We start from the raw sequence: 14,480 nt of genomic DNA on the forward strand, positions 1-14,480 counted from the left end.
ATATGAAGCAATAAGGCTGCCATGGGCTCTGTGGGTGTTTTATCTCTTGGTAAGGAAGTGTTCCAGGCCCAAGCCCCATTCTTGAGAGGCTGAGTGGGAGTCAAGACTATGCACGTGAGACAGGCATTTGGATACGAAGATTATGAGGGATAGTTTTTTTCCCCCTTCAAGGATGTTATGTTCTAGGTTAATTACAATAATGCAACTTTAAAAATAAGGTACAACCTGGTAACAAACCTGAAAGTTATATAAATTGTTACAGTAATTTATAAAATGAAGGGGTCACAGCTGGTAGAATTGCAGAAGAGTTTTCTTTTTTTTTTTTTTTTTTTTTTTTTTTTGTGGTACTCGGGCCTCACTGCTGTGGCCTCTCCCGTTGCGGAGCACAGGCTCCGGACGCATAGGCCGTCCGCAGCATGTGGGATCTTTCCCAGACCGGGGCACAAACCCGCGTCCCCTGCATCGGCAGGCAGACTCTCAGCCACTGTGCCACCAGGGAAGCCCCAGAAGAGTCTTCTTGAAGATGACGTTCAACTTGAGCAAGAAAGGAGGAAAGGAGCAAACAGAGATGTGAGGTTAAGACTTGAAACCCTATGAAGGACACTCTCTTCATCAGCTTTTAGTAATGCTGTGAAAAGATACATTCCCTAAAAAAAAAAGTTTTCACTACTGTGTATGAGAATTTCAGAGGCAGAATCAAGTTGTCATTTTTATTCTGTATTTTTATACTAATTGTAATAACAAACATTTCAAGCTGAAAATGTTATGTCGTCTGTCAGACTTGCATTCATTTTCTCCTTAATGTCTGATTCCAGAATGGCACTATCAGGTGTCTCTTTTTAAATGCAAATAATGTCACCATCTGAAGGTGAATATGAGGTCAAAAAATTTAAAAACACAACTAAAGTTAATTAAAGGTTAAAAACAAAGCATAGTGCAAAGCAATTATACCTTAATCATCTTTCACATCAACATAAAAATTAGACTGCTTTTCAAGTTCTTCTATTGTGCCTAGATATATATTTTAAGTTTACACGTGCAGAATGATTTCAATAGAGTCACTGCTTCAATCATTTTGGGGTTTTGGCAAGCTACTACATCATATTTCATCAAGGAAATATTTTACTGGAGATTGTTTCCAATCTCATACCCTCCTTCTATAACTCTTCATTATTTTTTTCTAGTTTTACTGAGATATGCTTGACATAGCACTTTATAACTTTAAGTTGTACAGCATAATGACCTGACTTACATATATCTTAAGATTACCACAATAAGTTAACATCCATCATCTCACATAGATACAAAAAAAATAAATAAAAGATAATATTTTTCCTTGTCATGAGAACGTTTAGGATTTACTTTTTTTTTTTAAAGGACTTTTTTTTAAAATAAATTTATTTATTTATTTATATTTGGCTGCGTTGGGTCTTCGTTGCTGTGCGTGGGCTTTCTTTAGTTGTGGCAAGTGGGGTCTACTCTTTATTGTGGTGTGCGGGCTTATTGTGGTGGCTTCTCTTGTTGCGGAGCACGGGCTCTAGGCACGTGGGCTTCAGTAGTTGTGGCATGTAGGCTCAGTAGTTGTGGCTCACGGGCTCTAGAGCACAGGCTCAGTAGTTGTGGTGCACGGGCTTAGCTGCTCCACGCCATGTAGGATCTTCCCGGACTAGGGCTCGAACCCATGTCCCCTGCATTGGCAGGCGGATTCTTAACCACTGGGCCACCAGGGAAATAATTGGATTTACTCTTAACAACTCTCATATATATCATACAGCAGTGTAACTATACTCATTATGTTGTACTTTACATCACTGCTACTTATTTATCTTATCATTGGCAGTTTCTACTTTTTGACCACCTTCATCCAATTCCCTCTTTCTCTACCCCTCTCCTCCACTTTTGGTAATCATAAATCTGACCTCTTCTTTTCTATGACTTAGTTTGTTTTAGATTCCGCATATAAATGAGATTATATAGTTTCTGTCTTTCTCTATTTTACTTCACTTAGCATAATGCCCTCAAGGTGCATCCGTATTGTCTTGAATGGCAGGATTTTCTCATTTTTTGATGGCCAAATAATACTGTAAGTGTGTGTGTATATGTGTGTATATGTGTGTGTGTATATATATATATATATATATACCACAATTTCTTTATCCATTTATCTGTCAGTGGACACTTAGGTTGTTTCCATGTCTTCGCTATTATAAATAATGCTGTTGTGAACATAGGGGTGCAAATATCTCTTCAACATAGAGTTTTCATTTCTTTAGGATATATTCACAGAAGTGGGACTGTTGGATCATATGGTCGCTCTAGTTTTAATTTTAGAGGGAACCTCCATACAGTTTTCCATAATTACACCAATTTACCATCCCGCCAACAGTGCACCAGGGTTCCCTTTTCTCCACATCCTCTCCAGCATGCTCTGTCTTTTTGATGCTAGTCATTCTAACAGGCTTGAGGTAATATCTCATTGAGATTTTGATTTGCATTTCCCTAATGATAACTGATGTTAAGCATCTTGTCACATACATGTTGGCCATTCATATATCTTCTTTGGAAACTGTCTATTCAGGTCCTTTGCCAATTTTTAAATTCAATTGTTTTCTTGATATTGAGTTGTATGAGTTTTTTTTTTTTTTTTTTTTTTTTTTGCGGTACGCGGGCCTCTCACTGTTGTGGCCTCTCCCATTGCGGAGCACAGGCTCCGGACACACAGGCTCAGCAGCCATGGCTCACGGGCCCAGCCGCTCCGCGGCATGTGGGATCTTCCCAGACTGGGGCACGAACCCGTGTCCCCTGCATCGGCAGGCGGACTCTCAACCACTGTGCCACCAGGGAAGCCCCGAGTTGTATGAGTTTTTTGTTTTGTTTTGTTTTGTTTTGTTTTGTTTTTGCGGTACACGGGCCTCTCATTGCTGCGGCCTCTCCCCTTGCGGAGCACAGGCTCCGGACGCGCAGGCCCAACGGCCATGGCTTACAGGCCCAGCCGCTCCGCGGCATGTGGGATCTTCCCAGACCAGGGCACGAACCCGTGTCCCCTGCATCGGCAGGTGGACTCTCAACCACTGTACCACCAGGGAAGCCCTGTATGAGTTGTTTTTTATAGTTTGGATATTAACCCCTTATCAGATATATTGTTGGCAAATATTTTGTTCCCAAACCATAGTTTGGCTTTTCATTTGGCTGACTCTTTCGCTGTGCAGAAGCTTTTTAGTTTGTATAGTCTCACTTGTTTATTTTTTATTTTCTTGCCTGTGCTTTAGGTATCATATCCAAAAACCACTGCCAAGACCCATGTCAAAGGGCTTTTTTCTATGTTCTCTTCTAGTAGTTTTATTTTGCCTGGTCTTACATTTAAGTCTTTGAGTTAATTTTTGTGAGTGATGTAAGACAGAGGTCTAGTTTCATTTTCTCACCTGTGAATATCCAGTTTTCCCAGTAGCATTTATTGAAGAGACTGTCTTTTCTCCATTGATTGCTCTTTGCTCCACTGTCAAATATTAGTTGATTACATATGTATGGGTTTATTTCCTGGGCTCTTGACTCTGTTCCATTGCTCTACTTCTGTTTTTATGCCAGTATGATATTGTTTTAATTACCATAGCTTTATAATACAGCTTGACATTAGAAAGCGTGATGGTCTTCATTATTATTTTACATTGTTTCAACATACAAGTAAAATTACCATGATTTTTGTAAATGATCTCCCAACCTCTAGGTTATTCTTTATTCTCTTTTAAAGTTTAAAATACTCATTTAAAATAATTCTTGGAATTACGAGTCAATGTTCAAAATGTGAGCAGGCATATAGTTTTGTACTCTTTGTGAAAAGTATACAACTAAAGAGAAATGATAAAAAAATAAAAACACTGGAGAGAAGGGGAACTTCATAAAACTCATATTAAAATGACAATATTTTTCATCAAAGTTTCACAGGCCTTTTAACACCTTCTTCTTATGAAGAGTAAGACTTATGTAAGACTCTTACGAAGAGTCTTACTCTGTAAAATATACACGTATCATGCATATACATTTCTTCTATGTTTGAAAAGTCTGTATCTGACTGTAGAGTTAATTCAATATCTAAATATACATTTCCTGTTTCTTACCTCTCTATATAAAACGTAAGACTTTAGATTCCCCCCTTTCTTTTTCAAACATGGACCACCACATGATTCAACAATAAGATGAAATCATTATTAGAAATCAGTAAGAGCTTGACTCTACAATATGAACTTAATACATATGTATTTAAGCACAACTGTTCCAATCTCAAACTATTCCCCTGAGATTTAGTCATATAATCTGGATTTGGAATCTAATACTCTCTGAAACCACCAAACATTAAAATGTCCTACTGAAAATACTCTTGGTTTCCCAAAAGTATCACACATTTAAGATATCATAGCACAGTTGCCTAAAAAGAACATCAGGTCGTCAAGCAGGACTTGCCCCATATTCATATTTAACTATGAAGTAGTTCCATCTGCTGTTGTCGCACAGTAGTTCAGACTCAGATGTTTCATGTTATTCATTAACTAATACTTGCCTGAGCTTTTTTATCCCCCAATATTTGCTTAGCTAAGCAACTTCCATACACATCCAGACCAGACCATTTCAAAGTGAAGCAAAACCTTCATCAGCAAAACCCATGATGAATGACTGAACAATGATTCTACTGTTTTCTAAACTAATTTTATGAAATTCAGAAAGATCAAGATACTTTAGAGAAAAAGCCCAGGATCTAATGTGGTATAAACAATCCATTTAGCTCTTTAAAGAGTAGTATACTACAAGCACTGTCAAATAGTCTCAATTAGGCCAGTGCTCTGGAAGTCTAATTTGTTTATACATATTAAGAAAACCACCTTGCTAAAAAAAATATACAGGCTAAGGAGTCCATGTTAGGCCAGGACCAGTTACCAGTTTTTTGGATTTTATTTTCCCTATTTTTTTTTTTTTGATGTGGACCGTTTTTGAAGTCTTTATTGAATTTGTTACAATATTGCTTGCTTTACATTTTGGTTTTTGGCCGCGAGGCATGTAGGATCTTAGCTCCCCAACCAGGGATGGAACCCTCACCCCCTGCATTGGAAGGCGAAGTTTTAACCACTGGACCACCAGGGAAGTCCCTATTTTCTCTATGTTTTGTTTTTAGCAAAGGACTTCAGTAACAGACCTTGAGATAAACACTTTAAACTTCAACACGAGAGTGAACACTTTAAACTACAATATAAGAATAAACAAAATCCACTGGCCTTCTTGGACTCAACATTTCCTCTTTCCAGAAGGCTCTTCCATTCACTTTCTACTCATGGCTTGCAGTGATCCAGTATTAAACTCCTGTCCCTTTCAATACCAACTGCTTTTCAGCTAAGACTCTTAAGTCTCATTTCAGTCATTTTAAATTAAATTATTTAAAGGAAACTTGATTTAGGAATAACCGTATTAACCTAGGCAAAAAACAGTTACCACATCACTGCCGCTTCCTATTTTAAAGACTATCCGATTACTGCTATATCACAAATTGCTTCCAAAAGTGGTATTTTACTTTCCTTTTTCCCTTCTAAGAAACTTGAGAAAACTATTCTCTTTTTTATCAAAAACTTCCTTTCTTCCCACTCAGTTCGCCCCTCTATAAAAGAGTTTTCATCTACTGTGTTGTGCTGAAACATCTTTAACTGCTCTGTTCTGTTCCCCGCTTCCTCTTCAAGTTTGCTTCTGCTGTTGACATAATCAGTCACACCCTCCTGCTCTACCTCCCGCAGCTCCATCACCGCCTTGTTCTTTTCTCATCTCCTACTGAACTTGAGTACCCCTCAGACACAGAGAAGAAAAAACAGGCTTAAGCAACAGCTTTTCATTGTAGTTAAGTATGATAGAACGACTCACACTTTACTTTTATAAAAACCTGTGTGAACTCAAAATAACAAGCACAATAATACTTACAAAGAGATACAAATTATTTCACTGAAATAACATAGGCATCACCTTTCTGATCAATATTATTTGGATTAAACTAAGAAGGCTATATAGCTGGGAAAATTAAACATGTTTTTTTCTTTCTTGACTTTACTTTTAATTGGAAAAGTACCTCATATGCATTAATTGGGATTTAACTGCATAAGCCAAAATCCTGTAAAAATCAATTCAGAGTTTTAAAGCACCTAATAATAAAATATTCATATACAAATATTAAATATATGGCAGGAGAAAACTACTCTCCATTTTCAGACATAACCAAGGAAATTTTACTAAGTGGTTAATACTGAACATTTATTGGTAGGCAGTCTCTCTAAAATTAAGAGTTTATTAATCAGAGACTATACATGTATAATGTTATATATGTATAATATAACTAATATAAACATCAGTTATAATAAACACTACATTTCATTATAACTGAACCCAGATGACTCATAGTCATACATTGCAGCGGGAATCTATTTAGGTGTTAATTCTCAATATGTCTGGAACCATTTGGGTTATTAAATGTGTCCTTTAACTCATACATACTCAGTGTTAAGGGTTGAACTGTGTTTATAATTTGATGTCCTAACTCCCAGTGCCTCAGAATGTGACATTATTTGAAAATAGGACTGTTGCAGATATCATTAGTCAAGATGAGATCACGCTGGAGGAGGGTGGACACCAAATCCAATTAAGTCCAGTGTCCTTGTTAAAAGGGGATAGTTGGACATAGGCACAGGGGAAGAACACCATGTGAAGATGAAGACAGAGATCAGGATAATGCAGCAGAAGCCAAAAAACACCAAAGATTGCCAGCGAACCACCTAAGAGAAAGGCCTGGAATAGATTCTCCTTCACAGCCCTAAGAAGGAACCAATGCTACTAACACCTTGATCTCACACTTCTAGCCTCTAGAACTGTGAGATGAGAAACGTCTGTTGTTTAAGCTGAACGACAGGTCCTTAAGGTTCTCCTCCGCTTCACTAAATTTTAAACAGGTTTCTTCCTGACTACAGGCCCCTGAGCTTCCTTATCTTAGCACATTTATTTTAGAAAACTGGCAATTAGGAATTCCTTCCCTACCCCTTTGAGATGTAAATCTTCTCCCTTCTTCTTGCCACTTTCACAAGCCAGGAGTATCTTTCTCAAGGACCTGGGAGCCACCCTTCTGAAGTGTAAGCGCCAAGAATAAAGATAGGTTCTAACATTCCCAGCCTCTTTTGGGGAGCAGGGGCCAGACTTTAGAAAGCGCCAACTGGCAAACACTGATGACCAAATCACGTTCACCAACCTACCCTCTACTGTCTTCTAGTACTTTTCCACTAGCTACTCTGGTGTGGAAAACTCTTCTGCTTTTTGTTTCAACGGAGTTGAGTTCAATCCCTCATCCTTATTGTGACAGTCCTGAATAAAGTCCTACTTGCCTATTTAACTCTGTCTCTGAAATTTTCATTGAAGCAACCACCCAGTTTGTGGTACATCAGCTCTCGCAAACTAATACACTAAGTACTGCTATTGAATGTCTGGTAAATGAAGAAGCCATAGCAAATCTAAATCTAGCAAATGCTAGATTTAGAGTGAACTCAGCATGAGCAGGAACCCTATCTCTAGAATTTTATAGCTAATCCCCTTTAACTATAGTTTACACATATTTAAGAAACAGCTTTGGCAGCTATGAATAGTGTAAAAAGATCATCAACTACAATGTTATATGGAGACATAAAAAAGTTATGTAAAGAATTTGGGGCAGAGTTCAGCATCTATTTCTAATCTCAAAAACTGTATGTATATGCATATACATGTTTATAAATTTTTATACACGTGTGTATATAACTATATATGCATATGCATATATACATTTCAGTCATTATTAAATATACATGTTCCAAGCTTTTGTGTAGATTTGGCCATGATTAATATAGTGTAAATTATATGTAAAAGCACTGCTTAATGATAATATGATTTTTAATTTTCTCTATGGGTGGATATTAATATATCCTTGAAACTTCACCTGCATGTAACTATTCAGAGAATCCCTATCACAGACAGAATGAAGTCAATGAATACAAATTCCTCCTCAGATACTTTTACAGCATCAAATCTCACTGCTCCTAAGCATACTCTGATACTACGTAATTATCTGTCATTTTATTTTCCACAACGTACTTTTCAGGTCACCCTTCTTTTACTTATGCTGCCCCCTGTCAGGGAAGCCCTTACCACTTTTCCTCACCTGCTACTCTTACTCATTTCTTTAGTCAACTCAGGCACCATCTCTTCTACCAAGTCCTCCCTGAAAGTAGAGGTTGGAACAATTGTCTTAATCGCTGTGCCCTGGGGTACTCTTTTGTCTTCCTTTATTTTTTTAATCACTTTCCACATTATATTCAAATGATCAGGTTACATACCTATAGCCCCTCAAAGAATTGTAAAATCCTTGATGGCACTGTCTAGCACTGATATTTAATAAATGCTCAATAAATGTCTGTGGAAACAAACAGAACAATCAACTCCTGTTTTTCCTAGGAAATGTATAGGTGAATATTTTTATTCACTTACAATACTATCAATCATTGTTATTAAAGTTATATCCAAATCAATATTACCTACAAGATTTTAATACCCATCACTTGGAAACTTGTAATTTAATGATCAGTAACCAAACTACTGTTCTTATAAGAAGTGACTATTTTCTTCCCCTACAACCTTATAACGTTGTGAGAATACTCAAAACATTTCAGTTTATTTTCCAAAGTTCTGCTTTTCCATTCCTCCCAGGATTGCTGAAACTTTCAAACTGGTTGCAACTGCCACTATGTGTTTCAGGGTGAAAATAAACCATTCTGTTTGTGGAAGAAAACAGAATGAGGAAAAAAATATAAAATCCTGTATATTATGCCATTCAAATCTTAGATATGTGACATGATGTCATATAGCCACAGTCTGATATACTAATACCAGTTGTCAAAGGCTGTGTTGAACCCTGCTCACCCTTCTAACCTCTCACCCTGTGCAGCAGGACCACGGTGTAATGCATTAATTAGCATCATACACTAATTAAATTACTAAGGCTGAGATTTTCTTCTGGAGAAATGTTCCCACGTAAATTGATGTTGCCAAATATATCCTCTGACTTTCTAACCAAGACACCACTCCCTCACATCAGGATAACTGGAACTGCTTCTTAATGCTCGTCTTTGCCTTCTCGTTTCCACTCCTATAATCCATTCTCCACACAGCAGTCAGTGTGAGATTTTACCACACACATCAGATTGCTCTTTCCTCTCTTAAAAACCCTCCGGCTGCATTCCATTGCCTTGAAATAAATCCACACTTCTTCCCACAGCTAGAAGAGAGAACAGAGAAGACCCCTGCTTCATTCTCCCACCTCACCTCCTAGCCCTCTGCCCCTCACACACCAAACTGCAGTCTATGAACCTCTTTCTGATACTCACATACCCCTAGGTTATTTCCTTTCTGTGGCCTTTGCATGTGTTGTGGTTTCCTCCTTCTAGAAAAACCTGATACTAAATCTCCTCATGACTGTCTCCTCCTCATTATTCAAAATTCTAATCAGGGTGGGTGACTCCCAGTCTATAGCACATCTATGGTCACTGTTTATCCCGTTGACCGTGTTCCCAGTGAATGCAGGCAGTTGGACTTTAGAGATGGATCAAGAGTTCAGCTGCAACACTACCCCGCTGTGAAAAAAAAAGAAAAAGAAAATGGGAATGTTTGTGTTTTAGAGCTTCTACTTCATCCCTTTGTTGGGTACGGTGGGCATTCATAGTAAGGGTAAAATTAGGCAATGAATTTCACCGGGTCAATAATAAAAGATAAGAAAATAAAAGGGGAATGTGAGTACGTTTTCCACTAAAGGTGAATGGTATCTTAAGTTGGTAGTCTTCAGCTACACACAATTACATGTATAAGTATGAATTAGAAACACAGTACAAACAGGCAGCACTAATGACAGTTTTAAGGCCATTAGACATTAGGTAATAAAAACTCCTTCATCTGTTGATTATCATTTACATATACTCTTACTACAGCTACATCCTTAAAACTAAATAAAAATAAACAAAGAATAAATATTAAGGGAGAAGGGTTGATTCATATAATATATAGTACATATTATATATATTATATAATACATACTGGTATGTATGCACACATATATACACATAGAGAGACATATATGCGTGCATATATATATATTGCAATCCAACAAGCTGGAGAGGTACATGTTCATTACACTTTTCAATTACAGCTACTAAAGTGGCATATGGGTGACAATTCAGCAGAGAACAGACAATTGCCTTGCTTTCTAGATCTGTAACTCAGAATATATATTAACTATCTTTAGATTAATGTCTATAATAAGGAGGATGGACATTCAACAGCAGCTCTGACCAGATGATAATCTAATTGACATAAAGAATGTAGAGGAGGCATGCATCAAGGGAAAAATGCCCAACATTCTGAGATGTACAACGATAGACCAAGTGGCCTTGGGATGCACTGGACCAGGAAAAGCAGGTTGACCTCTGATGCAAATATGATAGAGACAACTGAAGCCCTAGTATGTAATGGGATTAAATACATTTACTTTAAAAGGCATTAAAGACATTTACTTTTCCAACTCTGAAATTCTGAGATCCAGAGTTGAAAACCAAATTGTTTCTAAAGGATGTATCTTCTGGTATAAAAATAGAATCTCTGTAAGGCAAATACTACTCTTTACTAATTAAAACTCTCCAAGATTATCCTTAAGATGTGTGTTTCTCACATATACATATATGTTTATGTATGTGTATGTATCTGTTTATGTGTGCATGAGTATTTGGTATATTTAAAATTATTCTAAATATTTTACCTTGATAGGACTATTGACTATTTTTAAACTATAATGATTTGCAGGTGGCAGCCTTATTTATCTTCTGTGTTATAATACGTATTGTAGGAAATATGAAAGCTTAGTTTAGGTTGAAATAAAATATCAGGCCATCATTTAATTATCACATCAATAGATTTTACTGAAGTGGAAACAAAGCATATACTTATATTTGTTTTGTTAAATTGGTAAATAGATAGCCTGCGAAATTTAATCCATTTTTTAATTTACAGTTATTCGTATTCCTAAGTGGGTATCTATTTTTCCAGAGGAAATCATTTTTAATATAGCTTGTGGAAAATTTAAGACCCTGTTCATATCCTGTTTAATGTGTGCACTTCCATCTCTCCATAAAGAGAATAAAATTCTAATGGTTTTATTATCACATGAATTTAAAAATCCAGAAAGCATTTGACATAAAGGTAAAAGAGAGAGAAAAACATTGGAAATATGACAGCTGTACAGCTGTAATAAGTTCTCCTTTCTCAGAAAACCTGGGATTTATTATACAAGGTCATGTCTGGAAGAAAAGATTAAATATTGCAGCACCATTAAAGTCTACAATAACTGCTCTCTTCCACTTTTATTTAAAGCCTCCATGATGGACATATTTTATTAGCTAGCTCCATGCCCTTAGCTTTGTCATAGCAATTGCTAAATTAATTTACAAACTTCAGTCGACTTGTGTTTTTATAGGTGTCTCCCTGAATATCTTTCATAAGCAATACTAGAATTCCCCCCAGACAGAGCACTGCTGTTCAAACTTTAATTCTTCCCTTGTTAAACAGTTGTGTTCTTTTGATTGTACCAAAGGGCTAAAGGGTAAGTAAGCTTCCTTTCATACGTGCTATTTTGTCAACAACTGCTTCAGGAAGTTGTCAAATTGCAACGTGAATGGGATGGAACACTTACCTTCTATTGTGACACAAGCCATTATAATTCACTGTACTCTATAATACTTACGTTATAATGTATTCATTGGCAAATTATTTAGACTCTAGGTAGGACAACAGTGATTCAGAGCAAACTGAAGATAGTTTGGTGTTTTACAAAGAAATGTTTATAAAAGAAATGTGATTTCTGAATAAATCTAATAATTTTAGAAGAATATTTATCAGGGGAAGTCTGAAAAATTGGGTAGGTACAATAAGATACTTTTACTTTCTTACTAATATCATTTACTATGCCAAACCAATTTTCTCTTAAAATAATCCAGTTTCTTAAATCATTTATTCTGCTTCAGATGAAACCTGATTTCTTTGAGATCTACGACAGGAGTATTTTTCTGAACCGACGGAGGTGAATGAAGGAGAGTGGTTCAGATCTAATGAGAGAACTTTAATGTCAAAACAGGTTCTTCTGACGGGGAAGGAAAACTCTCCCCAATATGACCATGTGATTTTCCTTGCTGATTTTCCTTGTTGATTCCAAGGAGGCAAAAATGGACTTCAGTCCTTCATTTAGACACAAAACCACCACAACAACTCAAACAAACCTGGTCTCATAAAACTATTTACACGATGCCTTTTCCCCCGTTATAAGTTAGATCACATATTTCTTAGGCTCATGTTTCTCGGGCTCTGGTGGAAGATTTTCTATATAGTCCTGAAAATCAGATTTGTAGTTTGGTATATTCATTTCTTGCGTTTAAGATTTCTTAAAACATAAATTTAGTGAATACTGAAAAAGCTATTTCACATATACTATTTTCTCAACAAGCCTATGTGTAACTCAGTCCTCAAAAATCCTACGTATAAATAATAGATAAATTGGGCGGCAGCTCGGGGGACCGGGGCCTTTTATTTGCAGCGGCGGCGGGGGCCCCCTCCCCGCTTCCCCTGCTCGCTCGGTCTGGGCCGCCCCTCGCGGGGGTAGGGGGGCCGCCCCCTGGGCCAGGCCTCATCTCAGGTGCCCCCGCCCCGCCCGGCCCCAGGGGAGGACCCGAGGCTGCCTCTGGCCGCTTGGGCCGACGCCATGAAGATCAAGGATGCCAAGAAACCCTCTTTCCCGTGGTTTGGCATGGACATCGGGGGCACTCTGGTAAAGCTCTCATATTTTGAACCTATCGATATCACAGCAGAGGAAGAACAAGAAGAAGTTGAGAGCTTAAAAAGTATCTGAAAATATCTGACTTCTAATGTAGCCTGTGGATCCACTGGTATTTGGGATGCACGCCTTGAACTAAAAGATTTAACACTTTTTGGCCGGAGAGGGAACCTGCACTTTATCAGATTTCCAACCCAGGACCTGCCTGCTTTTATCCAAAGGGGAAGAGCGAAAAACTTCTCAACACTACACACAGCGCTACGTGCTACAGGAGGTGGTGCTGACAAGTTTGAAAACGGTTTTCGCACAGTTGGAAACCTCCACCTGCACAAACTGGATGAACCTGACTGCCTTGTAAAGGGCTTGCTGTACATATATTCTGTCAGTTTCAATGGACAAGCAGAGTGCTATTATTTTGCTAATGCCTCAGAACCTGAGAGATGCCGAAAGATGCCTTTTCAACCTGGCTGATCCCTAACCACTGCTGGTAGTGATCATTGGTTCCGGGGTCAGTATTTTAGCAGTCCATTCCAAAGACAACTATAAACGAGTAACTGGGACAAGCCTTGGAGGGGGTACCTTTCTGGGTTTATGTAGTTTATTGACTGGCTGTGAAAGTTTTGAAGAGGCTCTTGAAATGGCATCCAAAGGTGAGAGCACCCAAGCTGACAAGCTGGTCTGTGATATTTACGGAGGAGATTTTGAGAGATTTGGTCTGTCTGGCTGGCTGTAGCATCTAGTTTTGGGAATATGATTTATAAGAAGAAGCGAGAATCTGTTGGTAAAGAAGATCTAGCAAGAGCTACATTAGTTACTATCACCAACAACATTGGTTCTGTGGCACGAATGTGTGCTGTTAATGAGAAAATAAAGAGTTGTCTTTGTTGGAACTTTACGTATCAATTCTCTCTCGATGAAACTTTTGGCATATGTCCTGGATTACTGGTCAAAAGGTCAACTGAAAGCACTGTTTCTAGACCATGAGGGATTTCTGGAGCAGTTGGTGCACTTCTTGGGCTGCCAAATTTCAGCTAAAGCATCGAGTTTCTCTCTGTTAATAAATGTCATTCGAGAGGAACTGAAAACCAGAGGTGTAATTACTGCATTATTTGTCACTGGGAACCAAAGGATAAAAGAGTAGCACTATTCCTCTTGATTTTTAAGTGTCAGAATGGTAAGCTGCTATATGTTGCCATATTAAAAAGAGAGCTCCAGTAATGTAAAGTATTTCTAAGTGAAATGCTTTCCCTTCTGTATATAGCCAGTGTTAAATCCTTAAATGCAATACAGCCTCTGATGATTGAACTTCCTCTGAAAAAGATCTTCTATTTATTGTATTTTATGTAGCCAACATTGCAGTACTGTATGTTCAAACATGAATCTTAAAGTCTCAGAAATGTTTAGCTCGTGAAAATAACAGATTCTGAATATTTGTTACAAGTCTTCTATGTGTGTTTTGGTTACTAGTAAGTGGACAGTAACATACCCTGTATCGAAACTTACTGAAATGGCAATCAAAGATGATCATTTTTATGTGATTTTAGAAATGTTAAAGCAATATTAA

General features: G+C 37.6%; 1 pseudogene; it reads left to right on the top strand.

Moving 5' to 3' along the window:
- Positions 1-12,832: 12,832 nt before the first annotated feature.
- On the top strand, positions 12,833-13,951 carry LOC111176331 (pantothenate kinase 3 pseudogene; annotated as a pseudogene).
- The last annotated feature ends 529 nt before the right edge of the window (positions 13,952-14,480 follow it).

Source organism: Delphinapterus leucas, chromosome 18, assembly GCF_059928025.1.
Source record: "Delphinapterus leucas isolate spDelLeu-1000000601 "Yukka" chromosome 18, BTC_Dleu_Yukka2, whole genome shotgun sequence".
Classification (NCBI taxonomy): Eukaryota; Metazoa; Chordata; class Mammalia; order Artiodactyla; family Monodontidae; genus Delphinapterus; species Delphinapterus leucas.